Source organism: Coturnix japonica, chromosome 1 (assembly GCF_001577835.2).
Source record: "Coturnix japonica isolate 7356 chromosome 1, Coturnix japonica 2.1, whole genome shotgun sequence".
Lineage (NCBI taxonomy): Eukaryota > Metazoa > Chordata > Aves > Galliformes > Phasianidae > Coturnix > Coturnix japonica.
The window spans coordinates 27,912,345-27,936,754 of record NC_029516.1 but is presented as its reverse complement, the minus strand read 5'-3'; the positions used below and the strand labels follow the sequence as shown (position 1 = coordinate 27,936,754).

Genomic DNA, 24,410 nt, shown 5'->3' with positions numbered 1-24,410 from the left:
CCTGATTGTTTAGCAGATACCAAGTAAAACATGAGACACAGAACACAACAAATGAATTTGTTGGCTCCTATTGTTCACAGGCCCCTTTTTAATCCAATGACTCTACAAGCCTATATAAAATACATCACTACACCAATTTTTCTGTAACTTCATTGTTAGAATCTGCACGTATTCAGCGCTGCACTTCTCTGCCTTCATCTTATCAATCGTATTTGTCCTGCAGTTAAATCCATTCACAATTTCTCACATGTAGCCCACACAATCAAAGCAAATGTACCAGCTCACGTTTCTGTTTATGTCGTTAATCAAACTAAAATATGAAATTAGTTCTTCAACATTATACCACAGCTGCATCAAATATTTATTAAAAAAAATAAGAGCAGAATAAAAAAAAATCTGATTAAGAAAATCCTATAGGGATTCCGCACAATAGGAACACAAATACTTTAAGTTCTATGTGAAGAGGAAAAAGCTGTCTGGGGAGTCAGTCCCTTCGTTACTTCACGATGTTACCAGCAATTAGTTTGTGTGCAATCTGGCCTGCAGAAAAACATTCAACTTGAAAATAGCTGTGTATTTGAAACACAAACATATCCAGACTGAAACTAAAAGCACAATGACTAATCTTAAGATCTTCTGATCAAGAAGCACCAACACACTGCGGCAGGGCTCGTTAAGCATCCCAGTGTATTCTGAGAACATAGCCATGTACAAGTTGAGAAGTGATGATAAAGAGGTAACATATTGATTTAGCTGTCTAAACATGTAAAAGCTACGCATCTATACTAACATAAACAATGCTGTGAGTGTTCCTATGCATGGAAATAAACTGCCTGTACTGTGAAACTGTTAAGAGAAGGGCCTGAAACAATTTCTCCCAGCCAATTAGATCTCCCCTTAACACTTAAAGGTGACCATTCCCAGAAGTAAATCTGGATATAGCTCCTCTGGTTTTCAGGGCTAGAAGTATGGACATGAACCACTCTGTGTCAGCCAGCCTCCTGCTCCATTGATTCACTAGTAAGTAGTGTTTATAGGGGGTAAACGCTGAATGCTGCAGGGACAGCCTATGACAATACAAAGTGGGGAAGCTGAAAGACAGATGAAGTGTTACTCCACAGTAGATTTTAAAGCTGTCGGTGACATAATGAACATGAAGAATTTGTAAGCATTTGTGCTTTGGCTTGTATAACTGCAAAGAAATTATAACACATACAAGGATAAAAGGGAAAGAACAAAAGGGCATGATGAAAACAGATGAAGCCCAGAGATAGACATCCTGTTGGGAAGTATCGGTCTGAGGCATTGAAGATTATCAGATAAAATTCCTTTAAGGCAAAAGGAAAAGAAATTATGAATATTTTTATTTAAAAACAAACAACAGAAAACCCTACTTTTGTCTATCACAACAGAATTCTCACTGAGTTATTTGATGCATGTAGTAAAAATAAGAACTTTAAACTGAGTAGATGGAGACTGAGAATGTGTTAAGTGCACTGGAAGAGAAATTGTTATCTTATACAGGAAGGCTGAAAAATAGAATACAGTATTAACAGCATTCAAATATTAAGTATTAGCAATGGTACTGAGTCCCTGCTGGTGGTCTGGGGTTTAGAGGAGATGAGACCTGATCCTCCACTGTGGATTGACCAGGCTTTTCACATCAAGTAAATCCAGTACAGCTTATGATATTCCTATTATTCTGAATGGAAATAATCTGTGAGAAAAGCTCTGCCATTAATGTATTGCATACCTTTCTAAGAAGCTGAGAGAAGGTAAACTGAGACTGAAAAAAGTTCAGTAGAAGTTCAGTTTGGAACCACAAACTCACATAAGTGTAAATCTCAATTAAGTCATAAATAAGCATGCACTTTTTTAATTTAAGAAACCTAAACGTTACCTCACATCCTCCCAAGTCTTTTCACTACACTGCACACAGATAACAAATAGCTCTAAATGCTACACACACTGCCACATGCATTGCAATAATGAAATCAGAACACGTTGTGTATGTAGTTCAGATATATCAGAGGCAAACAATTTTCTTCTAGCATTTTATATATATATATATTCTTGAACATTTGATTCGAAGGAAACACGAATTGTAACTAAAGCTACCAGCTTAAACAGTCTCCCAGAGCACCTCAGCAGATGTGACAGTCTCCCGCTGTTGATGGCTTGAAGGTAAATGGCCTTTCTCAATGCCTTGGACTTTTTAGCAGCATTCAGCAGTGCTGGCCTTGAGACAGTCAAATCTTTGGTATGAGAAATTGGCTCAATAAAGCTCTCTGGAATGAGGATCCATGCCTCTAAGCCTACTCTTGTTTCAGGGATCCCAGAAAGAACAGCTCTTCCTTGGGTTTATGTTAAGGTAACTTAACATAACATTAACAGGTACACTTAAGATGACATGGAATGAAGCACTGGCACACACACAGGACATGTCCCTGCTTCCTCATCATCACACATTGCTACCTTTCTTTTTTTGTCATTGCATTGTCTTGGTAACACAAGAAAGTCAAACAGTCTCATGGCATGATGGTGTGCAGAGGGAAGCCCTGCAAGTAATTATGTTTTTTACTAAGAAGTTCCATACGCAGAACTAATCACGTAGCGTGCAGATTAAAAGCACTCCTGCTTTCTTGACTGTGCTGACCTCCACGTGTATCTGAGCAATGCTGCGCATCATCTCTTATCAGTGAGGAATGGCTCTCTATTATTTGCTCATAATAACCTGATTTGTTAATTTTCCTCTCTTTCACCCTTCATCTCGGCAACACACAATATCTGACAAGACAACACCAGTTTGTAGAAAACCCGGCAGAAAGGGGTGGTGGGAAGGGAGGAAGGAGGAGGTTCTTTTCCCGTTTCCTTTTTGCCCTTTCTAAGAATCTCTCCAATACTGAGTTCTCCCTTCCCACATTTCCTTCTATGAAGTAACAATCAATTCCTCTTCATCAATGCCATTTTTTGTTTCTTTTTCCCACTGTCTGCAGGTACAGCCTGGAATAGTGGATATTTCCAGCACCTGTAGTGCGCCACTGCAGCTATTTCTGTCACGTTCACAAGGACACAAACACCTCCACTGAAACCAGCCCAGGTCTCACTTATTTCCATCACCAAGAAAGAATTCAGGAAAGTTAGGAGCAAAAAAACTTTCCAGTGCTGCTGCTTTGAGGACCTGAGAACACAAAATTTGACTTACATTTTTAACTGCTTTAATGAATATCAAACACTGAATGTGCTCGTTTTTGTTTCCCATCTGTTCCAGGGGTTCAGAATAACGCCCATGAGTACAAGAACAGTATTCTTACAAGTGTAAATATGCAGCAATTGCGATTAAATCAATACAGTCACTTTAGGTTTTCGTTTAAACAAAAACAGCTTCAAGATAACTACGACCGAGATTTGACATAATATTCATATGGCCCATTTCAGAAAAAAAAAAACACATCATCAATAAGTGACAGGATGAAGGGAAATGGCCTCAAGTTGCGCCAGGGCAAGTTTAGGTTGGATATTAGGAAGAACTTCTTCACAGAAAGGGTGGTTAGGTACTGGAATAGGCTCCCCAGGGAGGTGGTTGAATCGCCATCCCTGGTTGTGTTTAAGAGCCGTTTGGATGTGGTGCTCAGGGATATGATTTAGTGTAGGGTTTTTAGAGTTAGGGTTCTGGTTAGGCTACGGTTGGACTTGATGATCTTCAAGGTCTTTTCCAACCTGGGTAATTCTATGATTTGTATATCAAATATAACAATATCCAACACGCTGAGGTATGTGAGATACAGGTCTCTCCCATTCAGGTATCCTACATAGTCAAAAACGGCACAACACAGGAATTCAAGTGTTGTCAGCATCTTCTGACTATAAAACTCCTAGTGGAAGTAAGAACTGAACTCATTCATTGCCTACTAAGAGCAGGTTTCCTTTCCTTGACATCTTCTGCTTGTACCCCCAAGAAGTAACCTGAAGTTAAACACCACAGCAGCTGTTAGACAAAAAACTTCTCGACTCTATAATATTTCACAGTAGAACAGTACAATTACTGCAATACATCAGCACTCCCTGCCTGTTTCCAAGCATGCAATCATCTTTCTGAGGCAAAAGTGGACGGAGAATGATCACAGCACTGACATGACTAAGTTCCAAAATGACCCATCCTGGAAATATAGATGTACTTGAAGCTTAAAAAGTACTCCCCAATGAGCCACTTCTTAATACCACTTTTTAAGTATGAATAAAAATACAATAAAACACTGCTAACTAAAACAGAATCAAGGAGATGCAGTCCCCCAAATAAGAACAACTCCACACAACATCTGGATAGCAATACAACAGCACCAGTAGGATTTATGGAAGTCGCAGCTCATCTCAGCAAAGAGATGTTAGCATGCCTTGCTCATTAAGCTAGGTTAATCACTACCATTACTTAAGAGCTGGAAAAGTACTTAAACCTATGGCCAGGCTCCTTCTCAAGGATCACTTTACAATGTCCACACTTCACAGCCCACTATGATGGTGTTAGTTGTCATGTTTTGATAGGTTCCTATGGCAGTAGCTGTACTAGTACATTTCTATTGACAACAAAAATATAAGTACTGTGCACAAATATGGAGCATTGTTTAAGAAACAGGATAGAGAGAAACCAATTCACTAGGGAAGAGGAAGGGAATTCCTATTTCCTAGGTGTCAGGGCTTTTTTCTTGATAGTAGTAATATAAGAAATGTAATTTCAAATTAATTCTCAATAATACACTTCTTAATTTCACCTACACATCATCAGGATACAGCAAGTAATTGTCTAAATTGATACACCGTTCAGCGTGCACGTGGCTCACAAACACAGAGGTGCCCCTCACTAAATGAAGCAATTTAATCTACAAATTAACAAGACTTTACAGTGAGAGTCTTGAAATGCACAAAACAACCTTTTCTAAACTCAGTCTGCAAACTGAGTAATAAATACAAAATAAATGTTCATTTTCTGTATTTAAAACGTGCAGATTGGGAGCTTAAAGTCAGCTGCTCTTTTATAACGCTGAAAAAACAAGATGCACCAAGCCTCAGACTTGTAGTCAGAGCTTCAATGCTATGTAAGGACACAAGCAAGTAGGTGTGTGCCAACTTCAATTTCACAAGCACATAAACACCGAGGCACATGCTTCCCACTAATCTCTATGCAAGTCCATCACCCAACCCATCAAATAGACTGCAGCATTACTGTAAGATGCTACTTAGCAACTCTCTGTATCATCAAATTACTTTGGAAACAGGGCTCTAACAACAAGGAACAGATCGTAACTCACCAATTACACTTAAACCTTCTCAAAATTTGACTAAAAGGAAGAAAAAAATTCTAGTAAATGAGAAATGCCCTTCAGTATTTTCTAACATAAAACATTACAATGCTTGAAAAAGGAAGAGCAGGGCTGAAGGAGGGGTGACGGGAGGGGAGGGGGAGGATGTAGAACTCTGTGGTGCTAATGTACCTGTGCTTATGCACTGTATCACTGGACAAGGAATGACCAGGCCAGGTCAGGCCACCAGCACAGAACCCCTGGATCCACTGCAGAAGCCACCACCTGGATGTTAGCGCACCCATCTCTGCTCGGGACACCCAATCCAGCTGCAGGCAGCATCAGCTGGGTTTGCTCGACTGCTCACTTCAGCGACCTGGCTGATCCAGCCTGCAGCAGAGCAGGAATGTTCACAATGAACTGCTCAGCCAACCCTGCGACAACAATTCTGAATGCCAACAGAAGCAGGCAGCAAACAGCAAAGAGTAGTTCTAAATCGTTTTAAACCGTTAAGTACTGTTTCACGAAGCTATCTAACACTGACTGCTAAGACAAACTGTCTGCTGTCTGACTATAACCAGCAAGGTATTTACAAAAGATTCTTCAGGCGAGCAAGCAAGGAGCAGTAATGACCAGCCAAGCCAGACCCAGCTGCTGATGGAGCCAGAAGAAGCTTGCCTGAGCCTGAGGAGCAAAGGCTGCCTTGCAATTCTTCCACACTACCCCAGCAAACAATTGTAGTTAAACTTTAAGAGACAGTCAGTTTAGAAGTCATTTTTCTCGACTAGTCTGAAATCCACATCTGACATAAGCTGTGTTGAATTAACCTTGGCCAATACAAATACAGTCTGGAGCCAGCAATGTAGTCCCAGCACCACTTGAGCAAGCTGCCCTTTGTCTTAATTGCCAAAGAAAAATGCAACTGAGGCTTTTGTTCATTTGTTTCAAATGGACCAAGGGTTTTAACTCACGTCCCAAATGGCCTGAACATTTATTCCAGGTAGTTTTCCCTTGGGAAAGGACACAGAAAGTTATTAAAGATTTTTAAAAGTGCTAAACTCCTGGGAGCTGGAGCATAGCAGATGGACTGCAATGAACACATGCAAGAAAGCCAGGCAACCACATTTCCAGGCAGTATGTTTGTACAACACATGGAGGGCTTAAAAACAACATGCTGGGGCCATTATAAGGAAGAGATTGGTTTTGAAAAGAAAATCAAGTACCTTTTGAACTGTATGTATCAAGTTGCAGTTTATCAAAACAATCTCATATGTAAGTATTTTGTCATGCTATAGGAAGATACAAGAAGAATTTGAGAAGAGATTTTAGACTGGGAGAGCTCTACGCTCTCTTCCTCTGTAACACTTGTATGTAACAAAGGGGTAAGAATATCAAGGAAACAAATCAAAAATTACCAAGACCACATTCAGTGTAAGAATAAAGTGTGTGTCTAAGAGCAAAGGGCAGGATGGCCACAAGCTGCATGCACAGCAGCAAAGGGAGCCAGCAAGGACTGGCACACTTAGCACGGCTTGCTCTGCTACACACAGCAGCTGATGTAGCATGATACAAATGAGTAAGATATGAAGGAGTGCAATTAAAGGAGAAGTATTATAAATTCTAACAGTAGATTGGAGAAAAGAAAAAAAAAAAAAAGGGGGGGGAGGGGTGGGAATGAAAAAGGTAATTTTCCTCCCAGGCACTTAAAAAAATACTATGGTAATAGTGCAATAAGGTTATCAGGTGGAGGTGGGCACCACAGCTCTCTTGTTCTCCAGCATTACTAGTGTTTACTTTTTAGAAGTTATGAACTAATTCAATTCCACTAAAACACTGATGAAAGAGGAAAATAAAGACTACAATGGCAGTCATACTGAAAACAGTGGGCCAGGACCTGGCAAACATCAGGATTGTTTTGCCATGGGCTAACTGGCTTTGTGCAAGTTACTTAGCTTTGATGTGATGTCACTAAGAAGGGGACAGTAAAATAAAGTACTCTGTGATATACAGAAGTCCTAAAAAAGCTCGGGATTGCTCAGTTGGAGAAGCAGACTGAAAATAAATCTAAATGACAAAAAAATGTCTGATAAAATGAACCTCTGAATCTCTTCAGGTCTGGGTAGCGACAAATCAGGCTGATGACAAAAAGTCACTTGTAGTGATTCCAAGTACACCTCCTGCCCTTCTAGCCTATCAAATACAGGCATATCAGAGGTAAAGCTTCACAAGTACCTTCTCAGCAAGTGTATCTTTGTAGGCCTCTGCTCAGCCTCCCCAGCATTCCTGCCCTGCATTCCCCCAGCACAGCCTTGTGCCACACAGCTCTATAAGGGCATGTGGCCACGTCGTGAACACATCTTGGTAATTATATGTGAGCAACTGACCATCTCACACCATATTCCCTCTTTACTCCCTTCTTGCCTCAGAAAAGGAAGGAAAGATGAAAATATATTGTTTAAATCCAGACTGACAACTGGTGGCTGAAATTAGCAAGTGAACAGAGTCAACTTAAGTCATTTCACAGTGCAACAAACAATTCTGTTATCAGAACAGTGGTTACATCATTCCTGCACTGGAGCTGTCTGTGTCATGAGAACATCAGCAGTCCAAAGGGGTACGTAAAGAAACTGAAAATATTACTGCCTTATTTTTAGCCACGTACACATCAGAATGATGTAATACTATGAAATACTGATATCCATTTACAGAGGGATAAAAAAAAAAAGCGAACATTACAAAGACAGTTTTTAATTGCTTTATTACAAACATTTCAATGGCACGGTCCTTGTTTTGTGAAGAAAAACATGTTGTCAATGTAGAAGGGTATAAAATAAGGTATGCTGCTGGAACATACAGTTAAATGCTACTAAAAGAGTTTCATGTCTGTTTGACCTCACACTGGGCTGGGATCACAAAAAAGCCTGTGGTTAATGTAGTGAGCTAACTACAGCCAGTTAATGAGCTTTTGTGATAACAAAAGGAAAAACGACAACTTACATTTGGTGAAGAAGTTTCAAATTAGGAAAACGTGCCACAGAATGTGATCCTTACCATGATGATAATGTGAGGAAAGTTAAACTGAACGTATAATCTCAGGATCCTCCACTTCTGTCCCAAGTGTCCGATTTCTTAATACTACCCAGGTCTGTTTCCCTAGAAATTAATCTCTGCCATACCTGCCAATTTCATGACTTAGAAATGACTCCTTTAAGACTTGCCCATCCAACTAGCCTGACTGGCCCTTTCTCAATCACGGTTTCAAATTGCGCTGCTCAGAAGGTATCAAATTGCGCTAGTTGAGATGAGGCACACTGTACTGTAACACACGCAAGTACACTTGTCAGCTACTGACATGAGTTTTAGCATTAGGTTGAGCAAATGAGCATAAGGTTCTAGCAGACATGCACCAGCAGATAGAGATCAGACAATAGAAGCTGTCAGCACCCAGGCTCCTGCCCCTCCCTTTTGATAAATGTGGCTGCTCCTAAAGGAAGGCAGCTGCTCCACTCCTGAATCAGCTCATGAATCACTGTTGCTCTCAGTCCAACGTCTTCAAGGCAAACTGGAATCAGAGTTGATTTTACCTGAAAATAGGCGGCCCGTGAGCTGATTCATGCGAACATCTGACATCATCAGCTGGAAAGTGGGACAAGCATAAGGCGACAGCTTTGTAACAGCAACAGCCTCAGCCATTTGATTTCCATCTATCACTGAGTGTCTGCCAGAACCAACAGCCACCCGAGCCTGCTCAGAAAAGGTCCCACCAGTTCATGTGAACTGTATGCAAGCACCATGGGCTGAGTTTTATGCAGAGTATACACATTACACCAAATACATTAATAAGTTGTCCACAAAGTCAGATATTATTTTAAATGATTTGAGCCAGCAGAAAAAGCATTCAAGAAATCCTATCTGCAAAGTGGCTGCAGCCAGCTCACTGTCTCCAACTCTTTCACCTACAATTCCTTCTCCAATTTTGCCTCGTCAAGTTGGGAAATAACACACACAGCTGCAGTTCCTTGCAGATGTACTTCCTTGAACCTCCCTTTCCAAATGGGAGGTGTCAGAGCCCTGGAGAGACGTCTGTTCTCCTGCCACACAGCTACCACCTGCACTCAGCTGGGCTGCCCGCACAGCAATTAAAGCACACAGATGCGGAGGCAAACACTGCTAATTCAGCACACACCACAAACTCATGCAGAGGCACAGAGCGGGACAGGAGCTACAATTTTTCCCAGTTAGGCCGTATGCAAAACCTATACCTGGGGTTTCATCAACAGCCTGCAGAGCAATTCACCCCGGACTATGGCAGTGATAAGAGAGGGAGGAGAAGTAAGATGAGCCAACCAGTTTATTAAAGTATGATCGGGATCCGGTCTAGAGATATCACATAACTTTGTCAGCATATGCTTACTAACAGCCTGGCATACGTTTGCACTGCTGTTGTTTTTTTTAATATTTATTATTACTATTTATTTTATTATTATTATTTAAACTGATAGGTCCAGTGACTGTATGCTACTAAAACATAATACTTTATAACCATATACTAATTCCCATTACATTTCACAGGGCCTCTGAAGGGCCAATTTATGTTGGTTTTATCACAATATAATCAAACACACAACTGGAAGATGGCAAAATCAAATTATTACTTGAATACAAGTTGATGCAGTTACATTTCATCTTCAAACCTCTCTAAAAACATTCTGATTCAAGCAAAGGATTCAGACCTTTGGCATTCCTTTAATGACGCTAGAAAGCTAAACCCGATTAAAGGTTTCTACATCTCGCTATTTTTAGATCCATCCCTTACACTGCTTGACTTCATTAGTTCAGAACACAGCAAAAACCCTGACACAATGTAGGAATGTATAGTCATCACACCAATTAGCAGACAGCTAATATTAGGCTATACTTCAAGCTACTCACTAGCCTTAAAAACCACTGATTTACCTCCAGCACGGTTTTGCCTGATAGCTAGAAATGTAGCGAAACTATTTTTGTCTTTTTTGAGTCTTCTGAGTTCAAGCATAAATAAAAGCCTGTATACAGAAATCCAGACAGCAAGATGATAGTGGTTTTGTACTCATCTTTTTCCTTTTGATTTTTAAGCCAACTAAACCTGGAGAACGTAGTTCCAGAGCAAAACAGGCAAATCAGCTGCAGTTGCTCTGTTGCTCCTTTACCCTGGGAAAGCATTACTGCTCCCTCTGGTGTCTGACTGACCCTGTGCCAAACCATTTCAATACAGAAAGATGGACAAAACTCTAAAAACATACATAATTCCAAAAGTACATAGATGTGTATTCAAAAGCAACATTGCACGTGAATATAACACATAAGTTTCTTCACAGCACAGTGGTTGAATTAGCAGAATTTCAGGTCATAAGAAAGCTGCACAAAGGAGGATATGACTCCAGAGCCAGAAGCCTGATAAGTCACACTGCCCTGCCAAAGCAGCTCACATCTGGGTTAGTTACTATCCAGTCTTTCACTCTCGTTCCTAACTGTGCTATGCAACCTTACTACTGTTACACAACTTTCACTACTTCACAATGGATCAGAGACAAAGTACTCTCCAAGCCAGCCCGAGTAACTGAAACACAAGCTATATATCCTGACTTTGCTTTCTTTCCTAGGTTAACATCTTTCATTAAATTCTGGAAGAAAATAATAATAATAATAAAAACCCTGAGCCAATTAGAGAAGAAAGGGGGAAAAAAAGACAAGAAGTAAAAAAAAACAGAAAAGCAGTAGGAGTTCACAGCCCTGGACAGAAAGATACAAGGGCTCATTCTTTCGCTACTGGTAACCTTCTAGATTGCTTGAGCTTTTTTTCATGTTAACTCTTTCCTAGATAAGAATGAGAATTATTTTACTTTCAAATATGCAACACAAAGAATTAGACATACAGCATATGACATATCTGCTAAATTCTGACTCCTGACGCCCCAGCACTAAAACCTGGTCACTGACAAACTGTTTGTTACCTTGTTTTCAAGTCCCATCAAAGGCCCCACAGGTGCTGGGTACAAGTATCATTTCACAGAATGCAACTTTATGTGCTGAAAACACTTCCATGTAGCCAAAACTAGAAGTTTTAATACTTCTTTATGTAAATAGTAATATGCAGAAGCCAAAAGAGTGGCATATTTGAAATACCAGATCTGGTGCTATAGAACACAGATGTACCCTCAGTGATATACTGGACTGCCTGTAGACAAAACTGAACTGGCCTAGGAGACAGTCAGTCTGCTTACAGCATGAAGGATTTATGTCATCCTCTTCCTAGGTCAAAGCAGAAATACCTACACAACAAATAAGAAATACCCACTGAACAAATGGCCTTCAGCTGCAGCACTTGTTGCTCACTATCACTATAAGCAAGCCAAATTACAAGCATTTCGTTATTACATTTAAAATTACACAGTGTTGCTATTTATGTCTCCTAGGAAACAGAATTAAGATGACAGTGCAAGTTATGTTTGTTTAGTATCTATCTAGTCAAGACAAACATAACATCAGCTTACAGTATTTTTATTGCAGACGTAGCAAATGGCTCCAATGTCATCCTATGACTCGCAATTCTACCCAGTCAGAAAACAGCTACTGAAATACCAGCCCTTGAAGCTGGGTGGCTGCATTTTGGCTAGTTGTTCAGAACTGTGAAGCATTTAAAGTAATTAGGCCTTGATGTTAACATCCTATTAATTTGAATGGAAAAAGTTCACTCCTATCTGAATCTATTTAACGATGCAAAGCAACAGTGATCTTATTTAATGAATGAGAAGTGTGTGTGTGTGTGGGGGGGGGGGGTAGGAAGGAATATTTCATTCTGAAGAACTAAAAGGAGTGGGACAGGCTTTGATTTTTCCCTCAGCTGGAATGTGATGGTTCCACACTACCATTAAATTGATCCCATCTAATTTTGTCTCAGGTGTTAAACACAATCACAACACACAAATAGACAGTACAATTAAAAGTGCACACTGAAAACGAAGTTGATTGTCTGCTGAACAGCTGCAGGCCAAAGTAATATTTACACACCAAATGCAAGTAAGCCGTGTAAGCAGAAGGTGTTAGAAATCCTTAGAAAAGACTGCACCCTGCTGGAAGATCTGTTAACTTGCTCTAATGTCTATAGCTGCTAAAGCAATCAACTTCGTAAGTTTTTCTACGAAACTTAAACCTTAAAGGACAAAAATATTTACTATGCAAAACAAAAAGCTTTTCAAGCATACAGTACTTCAGTTCTTACAACTCTTAGGTTTTGTGTGCCAATTACTCATTGCATTTCAAAATATGAAGGCAAATATGTTGAGGCATTTTTATACTACTGTACCAATTTCCCTATCTACATCCTGTGTCACTAAGAGCAGGACAGATAACTTTCTGTCATTCTCTTCCATTCTTTAACCATAGCAGGTTAGTAAACAGCACCAAAACCCAAGCAAAAAACAAACAGTATACCAAGGGAAGAAGCAACACAAACCAAAATGCTTTTAAAATCACTCTGTGAGCAATGGAAATAATGAATTGTGGATTTGGGTTTTATATTCCTCATATTCCATTAATATATTTACTTATCCCTTTGGCCCATGCAAAAATGTGAGCTCCTTATCACAACACTGCAGCACATTCTAAATTGCCCTCAACTCTTTATTTCACACTTTGCAGTCACTGCTTTCTCCCTCCCACACCCACCACGGACCTGCAAACTTCTCCCACTCTCATATTCCCACTCCTCCAACTATAACTGATTCAGAACAAGACGCACACTAGTATGTAGAGGCCAACAGGTCAAAATCCCATTACACTCAGAACACATACTGTTCAAGTTGTCCCTAACCCTCCTACACGGTCTGCTTCCTTTATGCACCTGTTAATTATCACAGTGGTTATTGGAATCTGAGGCTCCCTTCTTTCCATCAGACTCAGCTGAACTTGGTCAACAGGTTCTGAAGCTCCTGAAGACAGGAACACAGTGAAATTACATGAAAAACATTCTTCATAAAACCAGACTAGTAAGATTCTACTAAAAATGCCTAGGAACTAACAACTAAATATATATTTCCACACATTCCATATGAAAACAAGCAAAGAATTACTTTATCTGCTTGGACGAATATTTTACACATAAAATATTTGTCACATATCAACTACAGCAATGTATTTGCGATCAAGGGAATGGACAAGCTGGATGACCAACTTTCAATCCAGTGTGAACACAAACATGAGCTACCATTAAACTGAAAGGCAGAAGTAAACAACATTCATGGAGTAGAAGGCTAGAATGTATTTAACTTCAGCTTGCCCTCAATTCAAATAATGGATCTTTCCTAAGATATCAGTAATTTGAGATAATATACCACGCTATAATTTTGTACTGCCAGCAGGCAGTAATGGGAAAAGTTGACTGAGGTCATCACATGCAACATACTGTTCCAGTTTTAAGAGCCGTATCTTTATATGCAAAACAGTGTACACAAAACAGCAGTGGTCATTTGTCTTGTTACCTTTTACAAATAATATATATATATATACATACATATATATATATATATATATAGCAGAATTTAATTATAAGCATTTATAAATTTGAAGATTATCTTTTCATATATATATAATTCCATTTCCCAAATAGCATTCCTGCTAAATTAAAAGCAAATTTATACTTCCAACTTTCTGCCTATTCATTGCGAAAAATCTCATCTTAGCCTTGCTTATCTTTGCACCTGTCAGACTTACCAATGATCATTACTTGCAACAGTAAGAGCAAAACCTCTCCTTTAATTCAGGAGGCATTGGTCTTGCTTGTGCAATCACTCAAAAACTGCTGGTGAGGTGTCAAAGGAGGCACAGGAAATTTAGCACCATGCAAGAGTTGTATGAACAGCAGTGAAAACAGTATTAGTTTAGTTCTAAAGTTAGTTTAATAGTGATTTAATAACATAGTATGTTAATGCAGATACAAATCATTTACTCTCAGAACCTTGAGGGGATGCTCTAAAAGCTGAAAGGTCTACTATAAGCTGAGAGACCCGAGCCTCCAGTCTGGAGAGAGAAGGCTGAGAGTGGATCTCATAAGTGTTGATAACCATCTAAAATGCAGGTGTCAGGTTGATGGGGGCAGACTCTTTTCAGTGGAGTCCAACCAATAGAGCAATGGGCATAAACTGGAACACAGGAAGCTCCATACTAACACAGAGAACCTCTTTACCGTCAAGAGCGACGAAGCACTGGCACAGGCTGCCCAGAGGGGTTGTGGTGTCTCCTCCATTGAAGATACTCAAGAGCAGCCTGGATGCCTATGAGCATGACCTGCTGCAGGTAACCTGCTTTAGCAGGGGGTCAGACTCCATGATCCTCTACAGGCCCCTTCCAGCCCCTACAATTCCAGCCCCAGTACAAATAGACATGTGGTATTCAACACAACTGGAAGACTGATAAGAGGGAGCAAGAACTCCTTCCTACAAGCTCAACGTCTTCCATGCAGCCAGTCTTCCAATCAGAATTTTATACTGCAAGTAGATTAATCTTATAACAGTTACTACTGTTACTAAAGAAGGCTGCTAGATCTCTCTCTTCTGATCTGGGTTCAGTATATTAAGTAATTACCTTCATTTCTTACAGTGCTGAGGACAGAGTGACCATGGACTTGTATGAAAACTTGTATAAATCATTTTATCAGAAGAGTTTGTGGTTTTGTTATTTGTTGGTTTTTTTGTATTTTTTTAAGTGTCCAAAATTTGCACAAGTTTCACTTCTCCTGATTCCTGCCGCCAAACTCTTGCAGCAACCACCTTGTAGTATAAGCCATGTCAATAAAGTCAGTCAGATGAGGAAGAAATCACAAGGATACTGATCTTATCCACTCACTAACTCCTTCATCTCTTTTAGGAAATCATTTTATGTTCCTTTTACTTCCAGTAGTACCTTAACATTAAACTGCTTGTTCATGATATATACAGACAGACAATGAGAGATGAGACACTTGCAGAGGAAAAATAATGCTGCTTCTGTTAAGTTTCATTAATTCCTCAGAAAGCATTCTGAAAGCAATATATATTTTTATATAGTTCTATCTCACATATCCAAAGAAACTAAACTCTGTTCCAGTTTAACTAAAGTTAGAAATAAACGAGTAAAAATAAAGATTCTGTTTGTTTTAAGAATGTTGCAACTACATCAACCACCAAAAGAAATCCTAAAGACACACAAACTGACAGACTAAATATCAGAACAACTTCAGCTCTGCTTTACTGAGCTCTATGAAATTAGATTAACATTTTGATTCATGTTTTTTAGCACCTGTATCCCAGTCTGACCTTTCCTTAAGTAGAAGGAAAGCAATCCTTAAGAAAGAGAAATTTCTTAAATCCTTGTATCTGCATTTGCTGGACAAACACCTTATAAGTACCAATGTTCAAGAGGAATCACAGCAGATGTGTTATTTCAGCTGCTGAGACAGCCTACAACTACCCCAACTCTGGATGAACAGAAAACGTGACTTAACACAAGACAGAGGACTGGCTGACTTACTACAAGCACTAGAACTACACACAAGTGAACTGCAGAAGCAACTGGTGATATTACTTCTGGTGTCACAGCTCACCCCAGCTGACACAACTTTGATGTTAATCCAATCTTTGCTACAGACTTGTGACCGTAACATACAGCAACTTAGGGCAATCACAAGCTAAATTTTTCTAAGGTACTGTATAAAAAGATTTTAGTATATTTTGGCAGCATCTAAAGTGTGAATAATTGATCTCACCTACTATTAAGTTAATTCTGATCAATAAGATATTGAAAGAGAAGGCTACGTTTCCTGTTCCTTTAAATTCAAACTAATAAATGAATTACAAAAATCTGAGATGTTTTCAGCACAACCTCCAGAAGCTGTATTCTATAGAGGATATGCTGTGTTCACCACTCAGAACAGAGGCAGAAGACCGTCACTGCCAACCTGAACAGCGCCTCTGCTACTGGGTCACAGTCAAGACCAGCTACTTCTGAGACACACTACAGTTCACGTCTTTACATTTTATGATGTGCTTACAAAAGAAAGCAAGCCATTAAAACAGTCCATGTGTAAATAATGCTAAGCATTAGGCATTCCACTGCTGCACCAGAAACAGCAGGGGGTAGTATTTCAGTGCTTTTAAACCAACATACTTTCCAGCAAACAAGTCTCACCCTGCTTTTTCCCTCCATACCCGGCGCCCTGAAATCCCCCACTTGGATCCCTTCAGCATTTCGCTTCCTGCCAGGCAGAGCAGCCCAGTCACTGCTCCAGGAATGCTGGTGACCGCCTGGCCACTCTCCTAAGCTCCCTCTGCTCTACAGATTTTAGCAGACTTACTTAGGACCACCATGGAAATCACTAGTTTGTAGCTGGTCACCTCACACTGCTCATTTACACCTTCCTATACACACAGTGAGTCAATGCCAGCTTAGATTTCAAGTTAAAAACAGTAACTTGTACAGCACCCCAAGAGTACACAACACTTACAGACTAGAAGAGAATTCTGACTAGGAGTTTGTAGTCCCAACGCATCAAAACAGCATCTAGTGCTTGTAATCTATATGTGTGCCATTTGCAAAAAATGGCTTTTGTGAATGCAAAATGGTTTGATCTTCCCAAACTGAGCTAATACTATACAATCCAGATTATGAACTTAGATCACCAAACCTTCAGCTCTATGTGAAGAAGGCTGTCTCCCAGCAGCTACTGATCACCTGAAACACAATTCCAGCGTACCACAACCACAAATGTTCATAGCAAACCTTTTGCTCGTGAAAAACATTTTGCTTCTGATTTTAGGACGTGTTATGTCATGAATTACCAACACCAACATTCAGCGTAATCTTGGATTCAATTATACAGCCGCTTCCCAGGTCTCTAACCAGATAAATTTAGGTGCCTTAGAAACAAGGCGCGTGTTTATTTTCCACCTGTGCGCATAGCATTATTCCTATTAGCTCACTAACAGTCATTTGAAGCATTTCTTCTCTAAAATACAGCAAAAGTTTGTGTGAAATACAAAAATATTATTTTAAGGGATTCAGCTGTGGAATGGTCACTCACTACAAGTTATTCCTCTGGTGTTCTCTGCCATTTTGGTCTAAAATACAGTAAATGAGATTGACTATAATGAGAAAAAAAAAGTCCAACTTTGAAACTTAAAGCTCAAAGCTTTATAATAAATATATAATAAAATACCCCTTCTTATTCAGCAATTTTACAATTTCATTTAAAAAACAAACAGAATAAAAACTAAAGCAACCTTGTATTTGATGTAAATCATTATCACAGCCTATGCTAAACCATTATCATATTCTACACTAAAGCTGAGCAAACTGTGATTCTTCTATAAGTTGCCACACAGTGAAGAAGTATTTGGGGAAAGTAAATAAATGCCAAATTACATTGTTTTTAGGGATTGAAATTATGGTCCAAGGGGATTCACAACAACAGACACCGAGGAAAATGCAACAGACACACAATTACTCTCTGCTGAAGCCACTTCATCTTCTTCACTTCTCATTCAAATTATGCCAATAAAAATGTTAAGATGACACATAGATGGCAAATGATGCCTTTCCACAGCGGCCATTTCCATTCTGAAGATCGAGCTGTAGTACCTGCTTTTATCAATTTAAGAAAACACTCACTCTCAACAATCCATTCTACCATCTCACGCCTCTTAGAAGGCTCAATTCACTAAAAAATACTTCATTTTTAATGTTTTAACCTTAAGATCTTCCAGTTCAATGAGAAAGCCAACTTCTAGCCCAAGACCAGTGCTAATATAAGGGGTGTTACGGGAATGTGTCACCCAAGGATGACAACAATACTTGTCAAGTCAGAAGGAATATGATTTAGCCAGGAAGTATTGGTAATGGTTGGACTAGATGATCTTCTAGGTCTTTTCCAACCTTGATAATTCTGTGATTCTCTATCTTTAATGAGCAGCTGTACTCTCATCATCTGCACTGTGGCGGCTGTTACACTGTGAGAGTAAAACATTTATCAGCAATTACCTCCATGATCTCCTCCTGATCAATTTACAGTACTGTAAAAAGAAGGAATACACACGAGCAATGAAATGCACTACTGGTGTACACAGCGTTGCTGACTACCAGAAACATGGCACAAACCTGGTCAATATTTTGAACAGAAATTCAGGTATAATCTTGCAAGAACAACAAAGTAACACGATTTGGAGGAACCAATGAAGGTGACTTCATCCACTGGCTGCTCAAAGGGAAATTGTTCAGGTCTTTGTACAATCAAGTCTAACATTTAAAAAAAAGACCAAAAATAAAACTGCATCCCCTAGAAAAATTATTTTCTTTCAGGAAATTAAATGATATCACATGAAATTTAAATAATTTTCTGACTTTTCAAGAATATATGTAAAACAGATCAACAAGATCACTGAAGAACCTGACTTGCTTTTCATTATCAGTGTATTTTTATTAACGCTCATGGGAATCTACAAATCAAAAACGGCAAATAGATGTGAAAAACTGAAAGGGATAAAAAGCACTTGTATATCTTTGAAAATCCATTCAGGTAAGACAGAAGCCCAAGTATTACTACCATGTTTCCTCAGTCATCTGGCAACAAATAAATAAATAATAACAAACACACTTTGAAAGAAGCCGTAGCTTTTCTGGCTTGGTTGAAAACACTTTTGCTTTTACACTTTCTATTCTAGTCTAGTCCCCAACAAAGCACAATTTCTTCTTCCTGCTCAGGGATATAATTATGTCTTCATTAGTTCTGAAACGCAGTACAGTAGGAATCTGTTGATTTTTTGGCAGCATTGGCATACTAAATAAGAATAGCCAGATGCTGCTTACATCACTTTCAGATATAGACAAATTAAAAGCAAAGCAAAAACCAACGCACAGGTGTTCACAAAAGCCATAAATTTTGAATTCCCCCACTATCATGCTCTCTGTTAGAAGGATATTAATGTAGGTTGGGTCTTAAAAGGAACATGGCATGTCCACAGCTCACAGCTATTTCATGCCCTCACACGAACATACTGAACAAATTAAGCAGATAAAACTCTGTTACCATCTGGTCATCTAAAGTATTTAATATAAATTGTAAGTGACCTATTTATTGGTAAATAGAATGCTTCCCGATGGGGATCTTCTTCCTCTTTTCTGTTGTATTTTGACTGAAAGTTAAGGATAGCAGTTAGCAGAACTCCACGATATGTTGTTCTTTTGTTTGCACACCAACAGGTGCATGAACAGCCATTAAGTAGGCTGGTGCTAAGAAGTGCACAATAGCATTAACTGCTCAGTTATGCTCTAGAAATCAACAGAATTACCATGGAGGAAATGCAATAAACTGAAGTTCATAAGAAAAAAGAGATGAGCGCTCACTTGCAGGAGTGCCCAGTTGTAACCAAAAATTATCCTTTCATTATCAGCCATTCTTCTAGTTTATGACTTACTAAAACAATAATCACTTCCTGCTTTGGGACTGAAATTACTCCTGGTCCTCCTCATTCCAGAAGGTTTGTTTGTTTGTGGTTCTTCTGGAGGGAACAGAGAAGGGCAGATCGGGGAAACTCATTACTACAGCATTTTGAAGCAATATTCATAACCTTTTTTTTTTTGCTCTCTGGGCTCTTCAAATACAAATGCTGAGTTCTCAATTAGTGTCTTTCTGAAATCAAAAGACACTGCTTCCATGAGGGTATTCTTAATAAAAAAAATGGTTGATAAAATATAGCTAAGGCCTTAGTTAAAAAAGGAAAAAAAAAATAGAAAAAAAAAAGCAATTATTAAAAAACCCACTACAGAATCAGCACACTATTTTCTTGTCAGGAGTACAGAGCACAGCCAGAGAGATGAGTAAATATTAAGCATTTGAGAAATGTACATTATACTATTTTTAATACTTTAGTATTAAGAATTATTGACATTTCAGGAATTACTGACGACATGAATATTCATTTGTCATTTGTCTGAAAGCTACACTTACCACTAACGCATAACCTGAAAAGCAAAGCTTTCAGTACATTAAAACAAATGTGTGCACTAGAAAGTCCATCTCAAACATCACTGTATTTTCAACAAACCTTAAATGTAAGGGTTACACAGGTAGCTCTGTACTGACCTACAGTATGACTTGAATGTGTAACAGTTTGGTTCAAGTCCCACCTTCAGTCTTTGCTTATTTAATTAAAGACCTTTGGAATAACTGTATTCTTTATAATCTTTTGTATAATGGGAACCAAAATTTCATTCACAATAACTTCACAAATACATGATAAAAATGATCATTACTGGAAGGTACATCTCAACCATTATGTACTTTTAGGAGGAAAAGTGCTACATTTTCACAATCACAATCAGCAGATTCCATACAAAAGGACAGCCACCAAGCAGCAGTGTATGTACATATGTACAAACAGCCCGAAGAGGTGTCTCTCAGTCACCTCTCCTGCTACCTCAGGATGAAAAGGAAAATCCTGGACTTCTACTACCTGCCTGCTTCCTAGACTTGACAGGAGCCATCTGGCCCTCTCCAATCGCTTGCAGCTGCTGCCTGCTTAAAGGAAAAGCAGAAAGGAGGGGTGAAGGATACAATGTGCAAATACAGTAGAAAAAAGAGTCTTCACCTTTACCACCAACAAGCAGCTTACTACTGTAACTTCCATTGTCAAAAATATACCACATACCAACCATCAGATAAACCATGGGATATCAATGTATCTGCTCAGGAAGACCAATTACTTTACCAGAGAGCTAGTTATATGAAAATAGAAAAACACTTTAACTAAGTTACACACTTAGAGCCAAAGGTAGAATTTTGCCAATTTATCAGATTCCCAATCTTTATTTTTTCATAAAGCTGGGTCCAACTCAGATGAAACGTAGGAATTATTTTAATTGGCTTTGACTCAGTTCACACAAAAGAAAAATCACGGAATCACGAATATAAGAATATAAAAGCAAGTCCTTCAAGTCTATGGCCAAAAAAAGAAGGAAGAAAAGAAAGGCGGTGAAACATTCTTCACTGCTCACTCAAAATGACTGTTTTGATGTTTGAATGCATTTTCCAAGCTAAAGTAAGCGCATAAAATTATAAATAACTAATGAAAAGGTACCACAGATATTTTATATTCTACAATGAATTAGAAAAATACACACAATAATAATTTCTGCCCGTTGCTGTTGTTTTGGTTTGGGTTTTTTTTCTCTTCTTCTAATTCCCTTGAAATAAATGTCTGCTCAAATAACGGAAGCTCTGGTCATGATTTGTCTCTTCAGATGCTCCCACCAATGTTGTCAGTAATAGCCAGGTACCTGGAACTGCCTACTTAGTTTTGTATTTCCTGCAAATAAATATAACTGATAACTGATCCTCTCTATAATATATGTAATATTTAATAATATATATACGTAAAATATTTATATATATTAAATGAAGCAACTGTCTTCTCCTATAAATATACTAACTCTGAAAGCAGTGACAAAACACGGGTAGTAGAGCCCTGGAGCACTCTGCTACAGGTAACAGTTTGTCTCTTGAGCCCAAAGGACATGGGAGTTGCAGTGGGGATTAGAAAGAGAAATAAACAATGGTTATTGCAATTGTTTAAAGATTAGAATAGGGAGCATTCTTTCACTGTGCACAGTCTATTACTGAACCACCATAATTGCTAATGAATTAATCTGTAATACTTTACAATCTTACTATTTTGTGTGTGTTTTGTTGTTGTTTTTGTTTTTAATGTGTTTCAAAAAGAAAGGTAAATGAAAGAGACTGGGACTTCTAAATCGATGCCTCAACTAAATCAGTTGACAAGCTGTTTGCTGTCAAATGCAACATGATTTGAGATTGCAAGTTTGGGTACACAGTTCATATGCAGGGTGAAATATCTTGTAAAAGCCGTATCTGATTAGTGATTTTTCTCTTTTTAAAGGTAACAGACTTCTGCAAATACGTCAATGGTTGTAGAGAATGTACGATGTCATAAGGCAGGATTTTGTCGTTCACTCCTTCGCAGAGCTGACCATTATTTACTTTGAGAACTTTATGTGCTGATAATATCCTTCCAAAGCCATTTACCCAATCATTTGTGCAAGCTAAAATTCCCAGAAAAGATCTGTAAATGCATAAATATGTGACAAATGCAGAATTTCTTGTTCCTGGACACTACTCCAATGACAGGATACTCCCACATACCCCAGCTTAAACCTCAGAAGCTTCACTACCCTTAATGCAAAGCACCGAACACTCTAAGGGCACCCCAACACACACAAAAGGAGCTGCCAAGAAGCATTTAAACCAGTACTGCTAAAATGCTGATGCAGAAACCTGCAGTAATGCTCCAAACTGCCAACATTTGCCATTATAATTTTACATAGAACCACAGAATCAATCACCAAGGTTGGAAAAGACCTAGAAGATCATCCAGTCCAACTGTTCACCTATTACCAATAGCTCCCAAATGTTAGAAGACAGACAGATAGACAGATAGGCATCTCAATATACACGTCGTATTACACATACAAGGGCAGGTGGTTGAAAAATAAACTAGCTTGAGTTACCTGTGCACTACAGCAATTGTTTAGTTGATACTGAAAGTATCAATACAGACATAAACATGAAATTATTATTAGAGCTCTAAGAAAATATGAAATTAAGCGATGTAAACTGACCTTAATAATGGATACAAACATAACGCCATTGCTTGAAACAAACACAGAACCTTCAGAACTAAAAATGCCACTTAGCTTCCAGGACCTGAACAGTGGACACAAGCACAACTTGCACTGGAACACCCTTTGTCTATCAATGCTTTACTGCCATACGCTTTGACGTTTCTTTTTGCAACTGACCACTGAAGTTTATACATTCAAAGCTATGGAGGGAAGAACATTTCTCGAGTTTCAGGAAAAAAAGTTTGCTTTTCAGATGTGCTTTTTTGTTTTTAACACTTATAACGATCACTGGTTATGATAGCAATTATGTATTCGCTTATTTCCTGATAATACAGTGTTCCACTTTTTAACGTCCACATTTAAAGGGGATCTACAGTAGTTATCTTCAACTTAGTCTGTTAAATCTATCTCACACAGGCAACTATAAAGCATCACTCAAAAAAATAACAACTGCAGAACTTCCTTATTTTCCCCTCACCTGTAGTGAGAAAAACCACATCACAGCCTAATGAGAAATGGAAGTCATTGAAAAACCACACTTCTTTCAGTGCTGGAAACTAAACGTAATTGAGCAACTAGTTCTACAGGTGTTTCAAGTTTAAAGGATGCTCTGTCGTACAGGTGTGGCCTCGCTACCTGAGAAGCATAAAAATGACATACAAGCAGCATTTGTCATCCTATCTATCATCTGACACTAATACCAATACAAACGGACAGAAACTCAATTCTGTTCCATGAGAGGCAAATGTAATAGAACCAATTCCTCCCAAAATATACAGGAACAGATTTCTGGATCTTCAGCCAAAAGCAGTGAGCTGTATTTCTGTTCTCTTTCTTAAATTCAGTGTTACCTGAGGACTTCCCATAACCAGAGAATCACAGGGGTTGGAAGAGACCTCTGGAGATGATCTAGTCCAATCCCCTGCCAAAGCAGGTTCCCTATGGTAGGTTACATAGGAAAGAATCCAGGAGGGCTCCGAATACCTTCAGAGACTGAGGCTCCACAAATGTTGGACTCCCTCTTTGGGTTCCAGTGCTTCATCACCCTGAACGCAAAGAACTTTTTCCTAAAGTTCGTATGGAACTTCCTATGGTCCAGCTTGTGTTTACTGCCCCTTATTCTGTCTCTGATCACTGCTGAAAAGAGTCTGGCCCCATCCATTTGATTTCTGTCCTTTAGATACTTCTAAGTATCGCTAAGATCCATTTTCAGTCTTTTCTTCCCAAGGCCGAACAGCCCCAGGTCTCTCAGCTTTTCCTCATACAGGAGATGCTCCAGGTCCCAATTATCTTTGTGGCCCTCCACTGGGCTCTGTCTGGAAGTTCCCTGAACTTCTTGAACTGAGGAGCCCAGAACTGGACACAGAGCTCCAGATGTGGACTCACAGCAGGACAGAGTATAGGGGA

General features: G+C 39.0%; 1 protein-coding gene across 5 annotated transcripts in view; it reads right to left on the bottom strand.

Annotated features, from left to right (window-relative positions):
• Positions 1-24,410, bottom strand: part of ARID2 (AT-rich interaction domain 2) — a 100,645-nt gene that overhangs the window by 55,150 nt on the left and 21,085 nt on the right. The window contains exon 1 of one of the 5 annotated variants that reach the window (XM_015854967.2): positions 2,735-2,896. The exons of the other annotated variants lie outside the window; for them this stretch is intronic. The gene's annotated coding sequence lies outside the window, so the exon portion shown is untranslated. Of the gene's footprint in view, positions 1-2,734; positions 2,897-24,410 lie in introns of those variants that run through there. 5 annotated transcript variants of the gene reach the window in all.